The sequence below is a fragment of the Ailuropoda melanoleuca genome, chromosome 3, assembly GCF_002007445.2.
Source record: "Ailuropoda melanoleuca isolate Jingjing chromosome 3, ASM200744v2, whole genome shotgun sequence".
In the NCBI taxonomy this organism is placed as follows: domain Eukaryota; kingdom Metazoa; phylum Chordata; class Mammalia; order Carnivora; family Ursidae; genus Ailuropoda; species Ailuropoda melanoleuca.
In genome coordinates this window covers 4,699,676-4,718,767 of record NC_048220.1, presented here as the reverse complement: position 1 = coordinate 4,718,767, position 19,092 = coordinate 4,699,676, and the positions used below count along the sequence as shown (strand labels likewise).

The 19,092-nt window shown below is 47.0% G+C and overlaps 1 protein-coding gene across 4 annotated transcripts in view; it reads right to left on the bottom strand.

The window, feature by feature from the left end:
- The window catches only part of LOC100467747 (olfactory receptor 1D2), a 59,010-nt gene that overhangs the window by 24,331 nt on the left and 15,587 nt on the right, over positions 1 to 19,092 (bottom strand). Inside the window, exons 6-7 of one of the 4 annotated variants that reach the window (XR_002143095.2) lie at positions 15,580 to 15,758; positions 14,132 to 14,737 (exon numbers count right to left, since the gene is read on the bottom strand). The exons of 2 other annotated variants lie outside the window; for them this stretch is intronic. The gene's annotated coding sequence lies outside the window, so the exon portion shown is untranslated. Of the gene's footprint in view, positions 1 to 14,131; positions 14,738 to 15,579; positions 15,759 to 19,092 lie in introns of those variants that run through there. One more of the 4 variants, XR_002143094.2, reaches the window with a different exon arrangement.

Here is a 19,092-nt window from a genome sequence, read left to right as displayed (position 1 = left end):
CTTTCTTTCTTTCTTCTTTTTCTTTCTTCTTTTTCTTTAAGATTTTATTTATTTGTTTGACAGCAAGAGACAGTGAGAGAGGGAACACAAGCACGGGGAGTTGGAGAGGGAGAAGCAGGCTCCTCACCGAGCAGGGAGCCTGATGTGGGGCTTGATCTCAGGATCGTGACCTGAGCCGAAGGCAGACGCTTAACGACTGAGCCACCCAGGCGCCCCTCCCATCTTCTTTATACATTCGTCTATTGATGGTCACTTGGAATGCTTCATTATCTTGGCTATTGTAAACAATGCTGCAGTAAATATAGGGGTGCATATATATATTTTTTAATTTATTGTTTTTGTTTTCTTTGGATAAATACCCAGTAGTGGAATTACTGGATCATATAGTAATGCTATTTTTAATTCTTTGAGGAACCTCCAAACTGCTTTCCACTGTGGCTTCACCAATTTGCATTCCCACCAACAGTACAGAGGAGTTCCTCACTGACTTTTGTAGTTTTACCTTGTTTTCTGTGAGCTTGTTCAGTTCAATTTTTAGTGCTAGCATGTTTTTTGGATTTTCTACATAGGTGATCATGTCTTCTGATCAATTATAGACAATTTTACTTCTTTCTTTCTGGTCTTCGTGGGTCTTATTTATTTTTTCTCCTTATTTCAATGACTAGGACATCGAGTGTGGTGTTGAAAAGAAATAAGTTTTTCAGAAGGTGCCCTGCATCAGGTTGAGAAAATTCCCTTCTAATCCTTGGTCCCCGAGAGTTATTACAAGCAGGTGTGAATATTGCCACATGCTTTTCTTGGATCTATTGGCACAAAGGTTGGCTTGTATTCTTCATTCTGTCAAAATTGTGAATTCCACTGAATTTTTCATGTTCAGCAATCTTGTAAGCCCTCCTTGGTCATGAAAGTATTAGTCTTTTTAATATATTGTTGGAATCAGTTCGTTAATATTTTATTAAGTGCTTTGCATCCGTGTGCAGAGGACTTATTTTTCTATCATTTTCATCAGGTTTGGGTTTTGGAGCTGTACCATCCTTGTAAAACAAATTGGGAGATATTCCTTCCTTTATTCACTGAAGTAGCTTGTAAAAGTTTACTTCTTGCTACTATGTTCGACAGAATACATCTGGTGACATGTCTCTTCAGATAGTTGCCCATTTTCTAAATTGAATTGTTTACCTTTTTTATTTTATTATTATTATTTTTACTGTTGAGTCTTTAGATATTCTAGATAGTGGTCTGTTGTCAGGTATTTTTTTTATAGATTTATTTATTTATTTGAGAGAGAGAGAAAGCATGTGGCAGGGGGGAGGGGCAGAGGTAGAGAGAGAATCCTCAAGCAGACTCCCTACCAAGTGCAGAACCCAACGTAGGGCTCAATCCCAGGTTGCCAACCAAGACCATGACCTGAGCCGAAATCAAGAGTTGGCCGCTCAAACAGCCTGGCCACCCAGGTGCCCCAAGTTGTCAGATATTTTGCAAATATTTTCTCTGAGTCTGTAGTTTGTCCTTAAAAGGAATACAGTGGTGGGGGTGGGGTCACACTCCATAGATTAAGGCCCACTGAATAGCTGCAGTAATCAAGACAGAGTAGTGTGCACAAAGGGACGGACATATGGATCAATGGAATGCAAATATGCCCGCCTGACGTTGCATAGAGGTGCAAAAGCAATTCACCTGAGAAAGGATAGCCTTTTCAACAGATGACATTTGAGTAACTGGACGTTCCTGGGGGAAGAAAATGAACCTCCATATAAACGTCACACCTTACACAGAAGTGAACTTGAAATAGATCACAGACTTAATATAACCACGCAAAACATAAAATTGTTAAGAAAAAACTTAGGATAAAACTGTTAGTACCTGGTGCTATGGGAATAGTTCTAGATTTGGCACCAAAAGTGCAGGCCATAAAACACAGATACATTGGACCTCATCAAAATTAAAAATGTCCATCTGGGGGCACCTGGCTGGCTCGGTCGGAAGATCGTGGGACGCATGATCTCGTGGTCTGAGTTCAAGCTCCACGTTGGGTGTAGAGATTACTTAAATAAAAACTTTAAAAACTTTAAAAAAATTAAAAATGTCCTTCTGCAGAAACCCATGTGAAGGGGTGAAAAGGCAGGTACGGATGGCTTCACTGCTGAATTCTAACCAGCGTTCAAAGAAGAATTAATACCAAATCTTTTCAAACACTAACAAGAAAAAGAAGAGGGGGAACACTCACCGACTCATTTTCTGAGGCCGATATTCTCAATACCAAACCCAAAGACATTGTAAGAAAGGAAAACTAGAGAACAGCATCTCTAAAGAATGTGGATGCAACACCCTCAACCACACACTGGCAAACCAAACCCAGCAGCATACACAGAAAGAATTACACACCGTTACCAAGTGGGATATATCCCAGGAAGGCAAGAGAGTGTGCCCTTGGTGTCCTAATACAGCCCAAATTGAGAGCCCATGCAGAGCAATTCGATGTTTAACAGTCTTTCATGATTGGATGACCTCTTTGGGGGTTTAGGGGGAAGCCATAAACCAATAGTTTCCTTTCTCCTTCTCCATTAAACACGGAGCCGCTGGACTCCAGGAATGGAACGCCTTTTATCCGACTGGGTTGGGGAATGGATTGTGACACAGCAAAACAAGCAACAACACAGGAGTTTGCGTCTATAGCGACACCTTCTGTGGGGTTCCGTGGTCTCTGAGATGGATGTCCTTACACTGATGTCAACAAGATGGCAGAATAGGAACACCCCCCCTCCTGCCACAGAGGCAGATTTAACACACGAACCAGGTACTTTTGTGAGAGACCCAGAAGCCAGCTGAGAGGTTCCTGCACCCCCAGGCCAGCCTGAAACCGGGTAGGGAAATTCATGGCGTCCTAGGCAGAGTCCCATCCCCATTGCACAGTGTGGTATGATAGGGAGGAAGCTCCCAACTCCTGCCTTCTCCCTGGAGAGAGAAAGGAGTGGAATGTATGTCCAACGTTCCCGAGTATTTTGGGTGCAGCCAGAGGGACTGGTTTCTATTTCTCCTGGATCTAAGTGCGAACAGAATTGGGATTCCAGTTTGGGGGTGATCACATTGGTTTGGTCGAGCACCAGAGTGTGCAGTACCAGGGAAGGACACTGGGTGGAGCGCCAGTCCCAAGTCTTACGGCAGTAACAGGGAGGCCGCAGTATCGTAGATCGACACCAGGGGGAGCTCCTGAGCAGAAGCTGGCAAACCTCTTTGGTAGCTGACCCCTAGGAGCCCAGAGAGGATGCCAACCGAGAAAGGCTTTAGAGGCCTCTAGAATCTCTAGCTGGGCTGGTTGGAGAAAGCACTCACAGCATGGAGCCATACCAGAAAGACTGGGAGAGAGGTCTGATTTTTCAAATGCTGAGTCTGCCTTCCCATGCCTCCAAGACGGGGAAACATAGCCTATCCAAAGGAACAAATTAAGTCTCCAGAAACCAGCCCCAAACAAATGGAAATATATAAATCCTGAAACAGAGAATTCAAAATAACTGTCCTAAGGGTGTTCAGTGAATGAAAAGAGAGCACAGATAAACAGCTAAACAAAATCAGGAAAATTGTCCAGGTCAAATCATTTTTACAAAATATTTGCAGAGTACTTTGAGTTTTTAGGAAAGAAAGTGAAGGCTAGGGCTGCATGCAGATGTTGGGATTTGAAGGTTCAGGTCCCTGCCACAGACTCAGTCAGGTTCCACTCTTCAGTTAATTTAACAAATGCTTATGGAGGCCCTACTGTGTGCCAGGCACTGTGCGGGGTGGTGGATTACAGCATGAACTAATTACCTTTCCTGAGCACTCTCAGAGCTCCGTGTCTCTAATCTAGTTTTAGGTTAGAAATCTTGGGTACCAAGATAATTAGGATTTACAGGAGGAAGGGAAGGCATGTGTTACAAACCTTTTTCCACGATCCATGTCACCTGCCACAGGACAAGTCATGGGGAGCTTGCCCAAAAAAGCACTTATGGGGGGGGCCCCCTGGGAAGCTCATTTGGTTAAGCATCTGCCTCTGGCTCAGGTCATGATCCGGGGGTCTTGGGATCAAGCCCTGAGTCGGGCTCCCTGTTTAGTGAGTCGGCTTCTGCTTCTGCCTTTGCTTCTCCCCTCTACTCGTGCTTTCTCCCTCTCTCTCTCAAATAAATTTTAAAAAAGTTTTTAAAAAAGCACTTTTTTTTTTAAAGATTTTATTTGTTTATTTGACAGAGAGAGACACAGCCAGCGAGAGAGGGAACACAAGCAGGGGGAGTGGGAGAGGAAGAAGCAGGCTCCCAGCGGAGGAGTCCGATGTGGGGCTCGATCCCAGAACGCCGGGGTCACGCCCTGAGCCGAAGGCAGACGCTTAAGGACTGAGCCACCCAGGTGCCCCCACCCACCCCATTTCTACCCTGTCCTTCAGATTTATGGCATCTGTCTCAGAACGGTGCCTGAGGAGGCAGGGAGGGGGACTTTATAGGGAGTGGCAACTTCTTAAGTCAACTCAGCCTCTTTGTCTCCTAGCTCAGGAGGACTCCTGAGAACATCACATTCCCTTCATTTCCGTAGGCAGATTTGGGGCCTCCCTTTCCTGATGCCCAGACGACCAGGGAATCCCCTACTGAGACACCGAGCTTCCCACTCCAGGCCTGTCCTACCCACCCCACCCCGACTGCTTAAGGGACAACGTTAGACACAATCCTGGCCATGTTACCCCCATCCCCTCCCCAGATGCTATTAACAACCAGGTTTCCGTCTCCAGCTTAGGGCTCTTGTTACACAGCAGGAAATCTAAGCTGCAGGATTGCCCTTGGCCCCCGTGCTCAGCAGGACCCCATGCAGAGTACCCTCACTCAGCATCACCCTCGACAGAACCCTGCTCAGGGCCCCTCCCTTTGGGTCAATGGGGACCTTCCTGGCTGTTTCCAGAGCAGAAATGCAGAATCGATTCCTAGATTCTTTTGATCACCATACAGACCACTCTTCTCAAGCTGAAATGATTGACATCCTGTCCTCTAACTAATGTGCCATTAACGGTTTTGTTTTCCAACATGGGAATGGAAATAGGCACTGAGGGGGTTTCCACGAACAGCAGGCATTACATCTCATGGGGGATCCTGCTTATATTTGCCTCAGTGTGCAGCCCACGTGTTCTGTGACTTTTCAGGACCTTCTTCATTCCTGGTCCACTCGACAGCTGCAGGTCAGGTTGACTGTCCTCCTAATATCGAGGCGTAAGCCACACTTATCTTCTCTCAATTCCTGGATTTTGTGAGCACCATTTTGCTGTGAGATCTTTGTTCCTTCTGGGTGGGGGGATCATGGCCCATCATCCAACTTTTATCAAGCTTCTTACTGTCCCTGGGCACATCACCCGATGCCTTCTCCAACGGTGACAACCCTCACATGTACGTCCTGGGTAGCTGGGGACAGTTCACCTTAACTTCCTGGTCAACTCTAGCGCTGGCCCTGGTCTATAAACTCAGCAAAATCATACATCCTGGCTGTAAGTGAATTCAGCTGTAGAACAGCTGCCCAGGCCTGACTTAACCATGGAATCAACTGGAAGGCATTTCAAAGGTCGATCCATGTGGTTAAAAGTTAATGATCCTGCACAGCCAAGCAAACAGTCAAAAAAACTAAGAGGCAGCCCACGGAATGGGAGAAGATATTTGCAAATGACACTACAGATAAAAGACTGGTATCCAAGATCTACAAAGAACTTCTCAAACTCAATACACAAGAAACAAACAAATCAAAAAATGGGCAGAAGATATGAACAGACACTTTTCCAATGAAGACATACAAATGGCTAACAGACACATGAAAAAATGTTGAAAATCATTAGCCATCAGGGAAATTCAAATCAAAACCACATTGAGATACCACCTTATGCCGTTAGAATGGCAAAAATTGACAAGGCAGGAAGCAACAAATGTTGGAGAGGATGTGGAGAAAGGGGATCCCTCCTACATTGTTGGTGGGAATGCAAGTTGGTACAGCCACCTCTGGAAAACAGTGTGGAGGTCCCTTAAAAAGTTAAAAATTGAACTACCCTATGACCCAGCCATTGCACTACTGGGTGTTTACCCCAAAGATACAGACGTAGTAAAGAGAAGGGCCATATGCACCCCAATGTTCATAGCTGCATTGTCCACAATAGCCAAATCATGGAAGGAGCCGAGATGCCCTTCAACAGATGACTGGATTAAGAAGCTGTGGTCCATATATACAATGGAATATTACTCAGCTATCAGAAAGAACGAATTCTCAACATTTGCTGCAACATGGACGGCACTGGAGGAGATAATGCTAAGTGAAATAAGTCAAGCAGAGAAAGACAATTATCATATGATTTCTCTCATCTATGGAACATAAGAACTAGGATGATCGGTAGGGGAAGAAAGGGATAAAGAAAAGGGGGGTAATCAGAAGGGGGAATGAAACATGAGAGACTATGGACTATGAGAAACAAACTGAAGACTTCAGAGGGGAGGGGGTGGGGGAATGGGATAGACTGGTGATGGGTAGTAAGGAGGGCACGTATTGCATGGTGCACTGGGTGTTATACACAACTAATGAATCATGGAACATTGCATCAAAAACTAGGGATGTAATGTATGGTGACGAACATAATATAATAAAAAATTATTATTAAAAAAATAAATACAATCTTTAAAAAAAAAAGTTAATGATCCTGGGCTGGGTCCCAGGCCTTGGTGTTTCTGGGGAGATGCCTGGGGGAGTCTCACCGGCAGCCTAGGCTGAGATCTGCTGCCCCCTAGAGGAACATCGTGCCCTTGGCCATGAGCTGCACCTGAGTCCATGGTCCTTCCCACCTCCCTGTGTTCCAGGGGGCAGAGACTCCAGTAAAGTCTCAGGTGCTTCTAATGCACAAGGGGGTGAGGAAGCTCCTCTTTAAAAGGCTCAGATGGAAGGGGGCTTCGTCCCGGGTTCTTTACCCGCCTCTTACTGACAGCATCCACTTCAGTAGAACATCTTGATATTCTAACAGCTAAATGGATTCTAGGGAATTCTCTCCTGCATGCTGGATCTCAAATGGCCCACGCATTCAAGGTCCCTCCCATGGACAGCAGCCATGAGAGCTAAATGGGGGTCCCTGCTGCCCTGTCCAGTGTACAGATCAAATCTCTTCCTATGTTCAGGGCAGACATCCTTCATCCCGCATCGACTCGACCACTTCATTTTTTTTTTTTTTTTATAATTAATTTTATTTTATTATATTATGTTAATCACCATACAGTACATCCCCAGATTCCGATGTAAAGTTTGATGCTTCATTAGTTGCGTATAACACCCAGTGCACCATGCAATACGTGCCCTCCTTACTACCCATCACCAGTCTATCCCATTCCCCCACCCCCTCCCCTCTGAAGTCTTCAGTTTGTTTCTCATAGTCCATAGTCTCTCATGTTTCATTCCCCCTTCTGATTACCCCCCTTTTCTTTATCCCTTTCTTCCCCTACCGATCATCCTAGTTCTTATGTTCCATAGATGAGAGAAATCATATGATAATTGTCTTTCTCTGCTTGACTTATTTCACTTAGCATTATCTCCTCCAGTGCCGTCCATGTTGCAGCAAATGTTGAGAATTCGTTCTTTCTGATAGCTGAGTAATATTCCATTGTATATATGGACCACAGCTTCTTAATCCAGTCATCTGTTGAAGGGCATCTCGGCTCCTTCCATGATTTGGCTATTGTGGACAATGCAGCTATGAACATTGGGGTGCATATGGCCCTTCTCTTTACTACGTCTGTATCTTTGGGGTAAACACCCAGTAGTGCAATGGCTGGGTCATAGGGTAGTTCAATTTTTAACTTTTTAAGGGACCTCCACACTGTTTTCCAGAGTGGCTGTACCAACTTGCATTCCCACCAACAATGTAGGAGGGATCCCCTTTCTCCACATCCTCTCCAACAATTGTTGTTTCTTGCCTTGTCTATCTTTGCCATTCTAACTGGCGTAAGGTGGTATCTCAGTGTGGTTTTGATTTGAATTTCCCTGATGGCTAATGATTTTGAACATTTTTTCATGTGTCTGTTAGCCATTTGTATGTCTTCATTGGAAAAGTGTCTGTTCATATCTTCTGCCCATTTTATGATTTGTTTATTTGTTTCTCGTGTATTGAGTTTGAGAAGTTCTTTGTAGATCTTGGATACCAGTCCTTTATCTGTGGTGTCCTTTGCAAATATATTCTCCCATTCCGTGGGCTGTCTCTTAGTTTTTTTGACTGTTTCCTTGGCTGTGCAGAAGCTCTTTATCCTGATAAAGTCCCATAAGTTCATTTTATCTTTTATTTCTCTTGCCTTTGGCGATGTGTCGTGAAAAAGGTTGCTCTGGCCGATGTCATAGAAGTTGTTGCCTATGTTCTCCTCTAGAATTTTGATGGATTCCTGTCTCACATTGAGGTCTTTCATCCATTTGGAGTTTATTTTTGTGTATGGTGTGAGAGAGTGGTCAAGTTTCATTCTTTTGCATGTAGCTGTCCAATTTTCCCAGCACCATTTATTGAAGAGACTGTCTTTTTTCCACCGGATGTTTTTTCCTGCTTTATCAAAGATTAGTTGCCCAAAGAGCCGAGGGTCCATTTCTGGGTTCTCTATTCTGTTCCATTGGTCGATGTGTCTGTTTTTGTGCCAGTACCATGCTGTCTTTGTGATCACAGCTTTGTAGTACAGCTCGAAATCCGGCATTGTGATGCCCCCAGCTTTGTTTTTCCTTTTCAACAGTTCCTTGGAGATTCGGGGCCTTTTCTGGTTCCATACAAATTTAAGGACTATTTGTTCCAGTTCTTTGAAAAATGTCCTCGGTATTTTGATCGGGATAGCATTGAAAGTGTAGATTGCTCTGGGTAGTATGGACATTTTAACTATGTTAATTCTTCCAATCCATGAGCATGGAATATTTTTCCATCTTTTTATGTCTTCCTCAATATCTTTCAAAAGTGATCTATAGTTTCTAGGATATAGGTCCTTTACGTCTCTGGTTAAGTTAATTCCAAGGTAACGTATGGTTTTTGGTGTTATTGTAAATGGGATGGATTCCCTAATTTCTCTTTCTTCAGTCTCGTTATTCGTGTATAGAAATGCAACTGATTTCTGGGCATTGATTTTGTATCCTGCCACCTTACTGAATTGTTCTATAACTTCTAATAGTTTGGGAGTGGATTCCTTTGGGTTTTCCATATAGAGTATCATGTCATCTGCAAAGAGAGACAGTTTGACTTCTTCTTTGCCGATTTGGATACCTTTGATCCCTTTTTGTCTTCTGATTGCTGTTGCAAGGACTTCTAGTACTATGTTGAATAATAGTGGCGAGAGTGGGCATCCTTGTCGTGTTCCTGATCTTAAGGGAAAGGCTTCCAGCTTTTCCCCATTGAGAATAATGCTTGCAGTAGGCTTTTCATAGATGGCTTTTATGAGATTGAGAAATGTACCCTCTATTCCTACACTCTGAAGGGTTTTAATCAGGAAAGGATGCTGTATTTTGTCAAATGCTTTTTCTGCATCAATTGAGAGGATCATATGGTTCTTGAGTCTTTTCTTGTTGATATGATGTATCACATTGATTGATTTGCGAGTGTTGAACCATGCTTGCATCCCAGGTATGAATCCCACTTGGTCATGATGGATAATCCTTTTAATGTACTGTTGGATTCTATTAGCAAGGATCTTGTTGAGGATTTTGGCATCCATATTCATTAGAGAAATCGGTCTGTAATTCTCCTTTTTGAGGGGGTCTTTGCCTGGTTTGGGGATCAAGGTAATATTAGCCTCATAGAATGAGTTTGGTAGCTTTCCTTCTGTTTCTATTTTTTGAAATAGCTTTAGGAGAATAGGTATTATTTCTTCTTTGAATGTTTGGTAGAATTCCCCAGGAAAACCGTCTGGGCCTGGAGTTTTATTATTTGGAAGGTTGTTTATCACTGACTCAATTTCTTCATAGTTAATTGGCCTATTTAAGAAATCTATTTCTTCCTGTTTCAGTCTTGGTAGTTTATAGGTTTCCAGGAAGGCCTCCATCTCTTCCAGATTGTTTAGTTTTTTGGCATATAGCTGTTGATAAAAGTTTCTAATAATCCTTGCAATTTCAATGGTGCTGGTCGTGACCTCTCCCTTTTCAGTCATAATTTTAATAATCTCAGTCCTTTCTCTTTGTTTTTGGACAAGTTTTGCCAGTGGTCTGTCAATTTTATGGATTCTCTCAAAGAACCAGCTTCTAGTCCTGTTGATCTGCTGTACTGTGCTCCTGGTTTCTAATTCATTGATTTCTGCTCTAATCTTGGTCAACTCCTTCCTTGTCAGTGGGTTAGGCCTGTCCCTCTGTTGCTGTTCCAGTTTCTTGAGGTGAGAATATAGAAACTGCATTTTAGATTTTTCTATTCTTTTGAGTGAGGCTTGGATGGCTATGTATTTCCCCCTTAGGACTGCCTTTGCAGTATCCCATAGGTTTTGGACCGTTGTGTATTCATTCTCGTTGGTCTCCATAAATTGTTTAATTTGTTTTTTGATTTCCTGGTTTATCGAGTCATTCTTGAGCAGGATGGTTCTTAGCCTCCAAGTGTTTGAGTTTCTTCCAGGTTTTTCCTTGTGGTTGAGTTCCAATTTCAGAGCGTTGTGGTCTGAGAATATGCAGGGGATAATTTCAATCTTTTGGTATTGGCTGAGACCTGTTTTGTGTCCCAGAGCATGATCTATTCTTGAGAATGTTCCATGGGCATTTGAATAGAATGAGTATTCTTTGGTTCTGGGGTGTAGTGTTCTATATATATCTATGAGGTCCAACTCGTCGAGTATGGCATTCAAAGCCTTTGATTCTTTGCTTAGTTTTTGCCAGGGTGTTCTGTCTATTTCTGATAGTGGGGTGTTGAGGTCCCCTACTATTACTGTGTTCTTATCTATATGTCTCTTTATTTTGGTTAAGAGTTGGCTTGTGTATCTTGCTGCTCCCCTGTTGGGGGCATATATATTAATAATTGTCATATCCACTTGTTGAATACTTCCTTTAAGAATAATATAGTGCCCTTCTGTATCTCTCTCTATGGCCTCTAGTTTAAAATCCAGTCTATCTGATATGAGAATTGCTACTCCAGCTTTCTTTTGAGGTCCATTTGCGTGGAAGATGGTACTCCATCCCCTTACTCTAAGTCTGAATGCATCTTTGGGTTCAAAATGAGTCTCTTGTAGACAGCAAATGGATGGGTCATGTCTTTTTATCCAATCTGCAACCCTGTGGCGTTTTATGGGAGAGTTTAAGCCATTTAGATTGATAGAGATTATTGACAGATATGATTTTAATGATGCCATTTCTCTTTAAAGTCTTTGTATCGGTTGTGACTTGCTGCTCTGTATCACTCTTGGGGCCTTTTTACCTTTATAGAGCCCCCCTTAATATCTCCTGTAGGGCTGGTTTCGTGGTTACGAAATTGGTTAATGATTGGCGATTTTGGAACGTCTTTATTTCTCCATCAATTCTGAATGACAGCTTTGCTGGATAAAGGATCCTTGGCTGCATGTTTTTCTCTGAAAGAGCTTTAAAAATGCCCCCCCAAGCCTTTCTCTCATTCCAGGTCTCTGTAGACAGGTCTGACGTAATCCTGATACCTTTGCCTTGGTACGTGAGAAATTTCTTTGCCCTGGCCGCTTTCAATACTGTATCCTTGGATCTAATATTTGCGAATTGCACTATGACATGCCGTGGCGTAGGTTTGTCCTGGTTGAGCTTGGATGGGGTCCTCTCTGCCTCTTGGACACGAATGCTTGTTTCCCTTGCTAGATTAGGGAAGTTTTCAGCTACAATTTGTTCAAATATCTCTTCTAGACCTCTGTTTTTCTCCACCCCTTCAGGGATGCCGATGATTCTGACATTGGATCGTTTCATAGAGTCAGTAATCTCCCGTAATCTACATTCGTGGGCGTGGATTTTTTTAAGACCAGCTTCTATTTTCGTTTTTTCTTCTACTAACCCATCCTCCAATTCGCTAACGCGTTCCTCTGCCTCGGTGACCCTGGCCGTCAGAGCCTCTAGTTTTGACTGCATTTGGCTCATAGAATTTTTAATTTCTGTCAGATTCGCTCTCATTTCTGCCCTTAGGGATTCTATATTCTCAGCAACGCTTTCTCTGATGCTTTTTTCAAGTTTACTCATCATCTTGACCATTGTTGCTCTGAATTCCATTTCTGATAATTGGGATACATCCATATGTATTAATTCTGTGGCCGAGGCCAATTCTGTGGCAGAGGCCACAGACTCATTATCTTTTCTTTGCTGGGGGGGACTTCTCCTTCTCGTCATTCTGATGAAGAGAGATTGCAGGGTTGTCCAGAGCCCAAGTGTTGACTGGGACCCAGGCCGTGCGCCCTTGTTTTATAGAGATCTTAGGGATGTGGGCTTCTTCCTTAAAGAGTTTATTTATTTATTTGAGAGAGAGAGAGACAGTCAGCAAGAAAGGGAACCCAAGCAGAGGAGTGGGAGAGGAAGAAGCAGGTTCCCGGTGGAGAAGCCCGATGAAGGACTCCTTACGGAGCGTTGTGATCACACCCTAATCCGAAGACAGGTGCTTGGTGACTGCGCCACTCAGGCGCTCCGGGTTGTGGGCTTCTTGATTTTTCAGCCTGCCTTCTGGGGGAGGGGCCTGCCTGCAGGTACTCAGAAAACCCTGTTTGGGTAGAGTCTCTGTGTCCCTTGCGAGGGGGGATGGGGATGGGCACCCTGTGAGCCGGTATTTCCGGGCTTTTGTTCTCTGGCGGCTTTCCCTGGCGGTTTGCTATGCCTCTTCTGAGAGAGCAGCAGCGGCTGAAATTCAGCCTCTGTCTCAGAACAGAGGGATCGCGGATCGTTCTCCACTGATGTTCTGGCCACTTTAACTCTGTTTCTGTTGGTGCTGCTCAACCCTGCAGCATCCCGGGCTGTGCGCCCCACACCCGGCGTCCCAGCCCTCACTTCCAGGGCCGGCACGTCTCTGTCCTTTGTGTTTCCAACCCCGCCCGCCGCCAGCCGCCCCGCGCGGGCTCCCGGAGCTCCCCGTCTCAGTCTGGTGTCTCACGGGTGCTGACCGCGAGTCCGCCTGCTCCCCCGTGCAGGTGGCCCTCCAGCCGCCAGCCGCCCCGCGGACGCTCCCGGAGCTCCCGGTCTCAGCCTCGATCCAGTGAGCACACCGGAGCTCCGGAGCTCCGTGAGATGCTTGGTGGTGCACGCTCCCGGCTCACGGACTCAGTCTGCCGTTTCCAGAGTGCGGGTCCGCGGTCCGCCCGCTCCCCGGTGCAGGTGGCCCGCCAGCCGCCCTGCGCGCGCGCTCCTGGAGCTCGCGTTCTAAGTCTGTTGTCTCGCGGGTGCCGTCCGCGAGTCCGCCTGCTCCCCCGTGCAGGTGGCCCGCCAACCGCCAGCCGTCCCGCGTGCGCTCCCGGAGCTCCCTTCTCAGCCTGCTGTCTCAAGCGTGCGGGTCCGCGGTCTGTCCGCTCCCCCTTGCAGGTGGCTACCGCTTCCCGGCGCCCTGACACGGCGGCTCCCTCCCCCTTCTGTTTAGCTTCCGATATCTGTGCGCGGTTTCACGGCTCCCCGCTTCGTACCTCGATACTCAGCGCTGGAGATGTTCATTTGTAGAGATCCAGATGTATCTTCCTGCGTCTCAGGCTGATTCCGTGGATATTCCTGCTGGTCTGGTACCTATCCAGCTCAACTCAGGGGACCGGCTGAAAAAGGGGTCCCCTACTCCTCCGCCATCTTTAATCCGGAAATCTCGACCACTTCAGATCAAGAGGACTTTCCTCTCGATATCCAGGCTCCAGCCACACCTACCTTCTCCCATTGCCTGACTACAGCGGGTACAACTCTCTCGGGGACTCGGTCCCTCTGTGTGAAGTGCTCATTTCCCATCATCCCCCACCCTCAGGGCTGTGAATCAAGCTGGTTCCTGCTTCTCAGGTCTGTGACCACCTGTGCACAGAGGCCTGAGAAGGTGGGGACACTCCTCTTGTTCTTCAGTCCTGGAAATGGACTCCTGCTTCATAGACCCCACATAACTCCACGGTCAGGTCCAGCCCTCCAGCTTCGTGTCTGGAAGCAAACCAGGCTGTAGAGTAGCTTCCCAGGACTGATGTCACAGTGGAATCAGGTGAGGCCTTGATCAGAGGCCAATGCTAGGGATTCGGACTTAATGATTTTGGGTTGAGGTCTGCGACTGTGTAGAAAGTTCTTCAGTTGATTGCAACAAGCAGCCTGGGTAAAGCTCCGTTCCCCTGGAGGGATTTCTTGGATTTTTGCCACGAGCTGCACCTGATGGTAGGAGCCTCCTTGGGCTTTCTCACCTCACTGTGTTCCAGGGAGGTGGGGACTTCAGTAACGGAGTCACTCCCTGGCTGTGGATTAGAATTCCAAGGTTTCAGAGTGCCCTTCAGTGATCCAGGGGGCATCTGAAGTGTCTGCGGTTCTGAAGGTCTTAGGTGGTTCTGACGCACCATCAGGATAGAGAAGCTCAGCTTTGAGAGGGTCCGACTGGCCAGGTTTTTCTGGTTTTGCTTGCCTTTTAGCCCTTGAGAAATGAGCTTTAAGAGGACGCTGCAGCTTGAGGCAGAGGACTGTAGCCTGACCTAGGACTCTTCCTGAGGTTGCCTCTGGAGAGGGGCCGGTTAACAGGTTTGTCAAATATTTTCTAGCTGTTTGTCTGCTTGAGGTTATGTGAGGAAACGCTGTACTCAGCTTGAAAGCTCATGAAAATCCAGTGCTGTAAGACAAAACTGTTTATCTTTCAGTGTAAAACAGTTTTTCAGTAAAAGCATTTTAATTAAAAATGCTCCCTGTGTAGGGGCACCTGGGTGGCTCGGTCAGTTAAGTGTCCGACTCCTGGTTTCGGCTCAGGTCAAGAGCTCAGCGTCCTGGGATTGAGCCCCGAGGTGGGCGCCCAGCTCAGCTGGGAGTCTGCTTGAGAGTCTCTCCCCCCCTCCCCGCCCCCCGTTCGCATGCTCTTAAACAACGTACTGTGTAAATGTGTTGCAGTTCTTTGCTGAGGATTTGAATACAAGGGACACTGTGTTAGTATCTTACAGGTCAAAGTACTAGGTCTTCCTGGAAGGTATTTAGATGTCAAAGTAATGGGTGCCTGGGGGAGCCAAGTGAGTCTAGGACCGTTTCTGATGTGCCACGGAAGTTACTTGAAAGTATTTACAGGGGCCCCTGGGTGGCTCAGTCTGTTAAGCATCTGCCTTCTGCTCAGGTCATGATCCCAGAGTCCTGGGATCGAGTCCCGCATGGGGCTCCTTGCTCAGTGGGGAGCCTGCTTCCCCCTCTGCCTGCTGCTCCCCCTGCTTGTGCTCTCGCTTGCTCTCTGACGAATTACTTTTTTTTTTATTTAAGATTTTGAGATCGTCATTACAGATTCCTGAATGACAAAAGGGAAATAGAATTTTTAGACTGTCAGGCGAAAACAGAAGGGAGCAGAGAGGGGAAAAACTGAGGGAATGTTTGAGGCCATTTAAGCTCTTGGGTGTGGTAAGTCTGACTGAAGCTGGGGACAGGGGCTCAGACACCCATATACTTTGACAACACGGGGCTCAGGGGGAGACCCACCTTGCTCCTCTCACCAGAGTCTGCTCTGAGCCTTCCAGCCCCGTGGTGTCCCTGCCGCTCCCTGGTGGCGCCTGGCACCTCCCATAGGATTCTGGAAAGGATGGGGATCAGGTGGTTTGACTATTGCGTCATCCAGGTCCTCCCTGAGTCTTGACAACAACGTGTTGAGTCTTGATTCCCTGGATGCAATCAGAAATCTCAGGGCAGTGAGTTGTTTCCAGGGGACTAGGGTAGATGGGTAGATAGACGGGGTATCCAGCCTGCGGTCTGTGCAAGAACACTAACCTCCCGGCTCCATGAGACCGGACGGGGAACTTGAACGGATGCACCCGGGACAGCTGCTCTACCCCACCCCCACGGCGCTCTGACGGGGAGAGTCTTTGAGGTGAGCACATAGGGTCCAGGTGTAAGGACGCTTATTAGGCACCAGTGTCTACCTCCACAGAGATCCCCAGGGGGAAGGGCTCCCAGATGGGGTGACAGCACTAAAACCCTGCAGATATGCCTGCAGCCGTGACTGTCTGATCTGTGGGTGCACTGCCCACCCCGGTCCTAGCAGAGCCCTTCTGTCTGGGCTTTGATAGACCAAGACAGAGGGACTGGCTTCCCTGGAAGGTTCAGTTTCGGATCCGTGGCCGCTCACCGGCGCCCCCTGGTGACCGTAAAGTCAGCTCCGTTCTCGCAAGTTTCCATTCTGAGCAGGAGAGCAGTATTTGCCAAAGGACTGAATCTTAATGTTCTTGTCTAACCTTCTTCATAATAGGAGAGTGGATTGTTGAGCGTAAGGATGGCTTTCAAGAGAAAGCCTAGACTAAGCTGGGTTCTATATCCGGGGAAAAGTTCACTGACACTTCCTGCGAGGAGTGTGGAGAAACATTTAATACCACGTGACCTCGAAATACACGTACACACAACACGAATACTGAGCTTCAGTTACTTCCATAGTCAGCATTAATTAGGATGATGAGATCCAGAACTAACAAATGAAAGGACAATGCCGGCCTGCTGGAAAACGCTGAAGGCAGGATTAAAGAGCTGTCCCCTGAGTTTCAAGTTGTTCCTTGAAGGTCAATGAGCCTCTGAGCACCAAAAATGCACTAGAAAGCAGGGGGAGAAGGCTGATCTTAAGGCCCCAGGAAGATGAGCCGCTCTCAGCTCCGTGGCTGCCTTGTGTCTCTCCTCCAATCCTGGCTACAGGGAGAAAGGGATGAAGGTTGCCTGTCCATTCTGAAGTTTGTTCATGACCTTGGCTTTGGGCAGGGAAGGGTTCATGGGTACATGGGGTTGTGTTAGTGTCATGTCATCCCACTGGAGTCAGGATCAATGCTCCAGAGAATCTCCAAGCCTCCCAATCAGGTTCAGAGTGAGGGGAGTTTGGGTCTTTCTCCTGAGGGGAACTGGTAGCTTCTTCTGGCTAAAGTTCAGGAGATGGGCTGCAAGGTGACTGGGGAAGACTCAGGCTCTGGGTGCCTGGAGGTTCTCATCACACATCACTGACTGGGCCCCCTGAACTCTGAGGGGCCCTGGTCATGTTTGATGTTGACCCTCTAGAGCAGTGTCTGTGTCAGAGCCAGAGCAGCCCCTGGATCCACTAGAGCCTGCAGTCCACGGATGCGACCTAACCCAATGGCTTTAGGAACTTGGCAAGGCAGCTTGTTCCAAAGATGGAAACACACCCTGAATAGATGACAGGCTTCAGACCTTCCATGACCTTGTTTTCTTCCTTAACGTGCAAAGGGGTATGGATCTGCCCAGCCTTATCTCAGGCAGCGCTCCTTCGGTTATGTGCTGACAGCCTGCTAGTTATGACACAACTGTGGGATATAGTGGGGATTCTGATGATGGAACTTGAACATGGGCCAGAGAATTTCTATCTGTCTCCTGCCTTACGTTCTGGATCCACTTCCCATCTCCTCATACCCAAGTCTCCTAGTGCCAGGGCATCAGACCCCAGCCATGGTGAGGGAGGGGAGTGTCCAGGCTTCTCCTCACTTGCCGCAGGGAGGCTACCTGTGTGGGGCTGAGCTCTGAGGTCCCAGGATGTAGCGGTGACTCAGCTTCCCTGCCCCTCTGCTGAGAGCTGTCTCTGGAGATCATGGAAGTGTCCTGGTGGGCAGATTCCAAGGGCTGCCTGTGGATTGAGTCAAGCCCAACCAGGCCACTGTCCCAGTTGGTTCACTCTAGCTTTTGGGCTGTTGTTCTCTTCTGGCATCCTCCCACACCTGCACCTGAGCAGGGCTCTGAGTGGAATCCTGGGAGGGCGGTGGGTTTGCTGTGGTCTAGAGGGAAGATGGGAGTTTCCAGAGTCACGGGTTCAATCATCTTTGAAGCAATTCACAAACGAGGTTGAATTCCATGTCTGTATATGTGACCAAACACGCACATAATCTGCAAGTCTGAAAGTTTGTTTCTAGCCTCTTCCTTTGGCCAGAATTGTCTCTAATGGGGATAGAAACCTTACCCATGATGGGTTGACATGTATGAACCCAGTGAGATCTCCAATGTGGTTTTTAAAACTACCAGAGAACTTCTAACTCCCCCAGCTGCCTGAGTCAGCCCAATCCACAAATCCTGTGGTTAACTCAAGGGCTTAGGACTTGGGGGGTACATGTCCTTAACCACAGGGCCCCTAAATGAGGGTTTGACATGGACCTTGGGAGAAGGTGTGCCTGATGACAAGGTCGACAGAGGTTGCAGAGCGTCCTTGGGCTCCATGCCCCCCGACTGCAGAGTGAAAGGAGGGGGCGTTGTCACACATGGACACCCCTGACTTCAGAATCCTTCTTTCCTTGCTGAGAGTTTCCAGGTGAGTGGGAAGTGCAGGAACACCAGTCCGTATAGAACTATGAGATTAGCTGATGGTTCTTCACTCTGGAATTAGTTCTGGTATGAGGGGCTTTTCCCATGGATGTGAGCAGTAGCGTCCTCAGTGGCAACCCTGTGTGTCTTGTCCTTGGTGTTGAGACCAATGCTCCTTCTGTGGGTAACTGGACACAGGAGCTTGTGTCTGGTGGGGGGAGGCCTCTGAGCAGGGTGGTGGTGTTCTAGCCTGGGTCAGATGTGCCTGTTCCCAAGGCTGTCAATGCCTGACTTATGGCGCATTGCCCAGGGCAGAGATCCCAGTGTGACCTTCAGCCTGGGGTTTAACACGCGGGTCAGAGGTTCTCAACCAGGCTTTTCCCCAGGTGCAGATGTTCATTCCTGCCCCAGGGGTGAGAAGATGGATGCCCTCTATGACCCATCAGCAACTGAGTCCTCACTGAGCTTCTATCCTCCGTGGGAAAGGAATTTTTTGCAAATACTGTAATCTGGGTGGTTTTCTTATTTTAGGCATTATTAGGAAAGAGAAAAGGTGATGTGTACCTAGCTGTATGTTTATAGCTGAGATTTTGTTTATGGTATAAGTTGAGTATACTCAAGGGGATGTGTGTTCATTTGAACTTCTCCAAGGAAATGTGGAGAAACTGCTCTAAAAGATACAGTATAAATAAACACAGGTTAACATGAAGACTT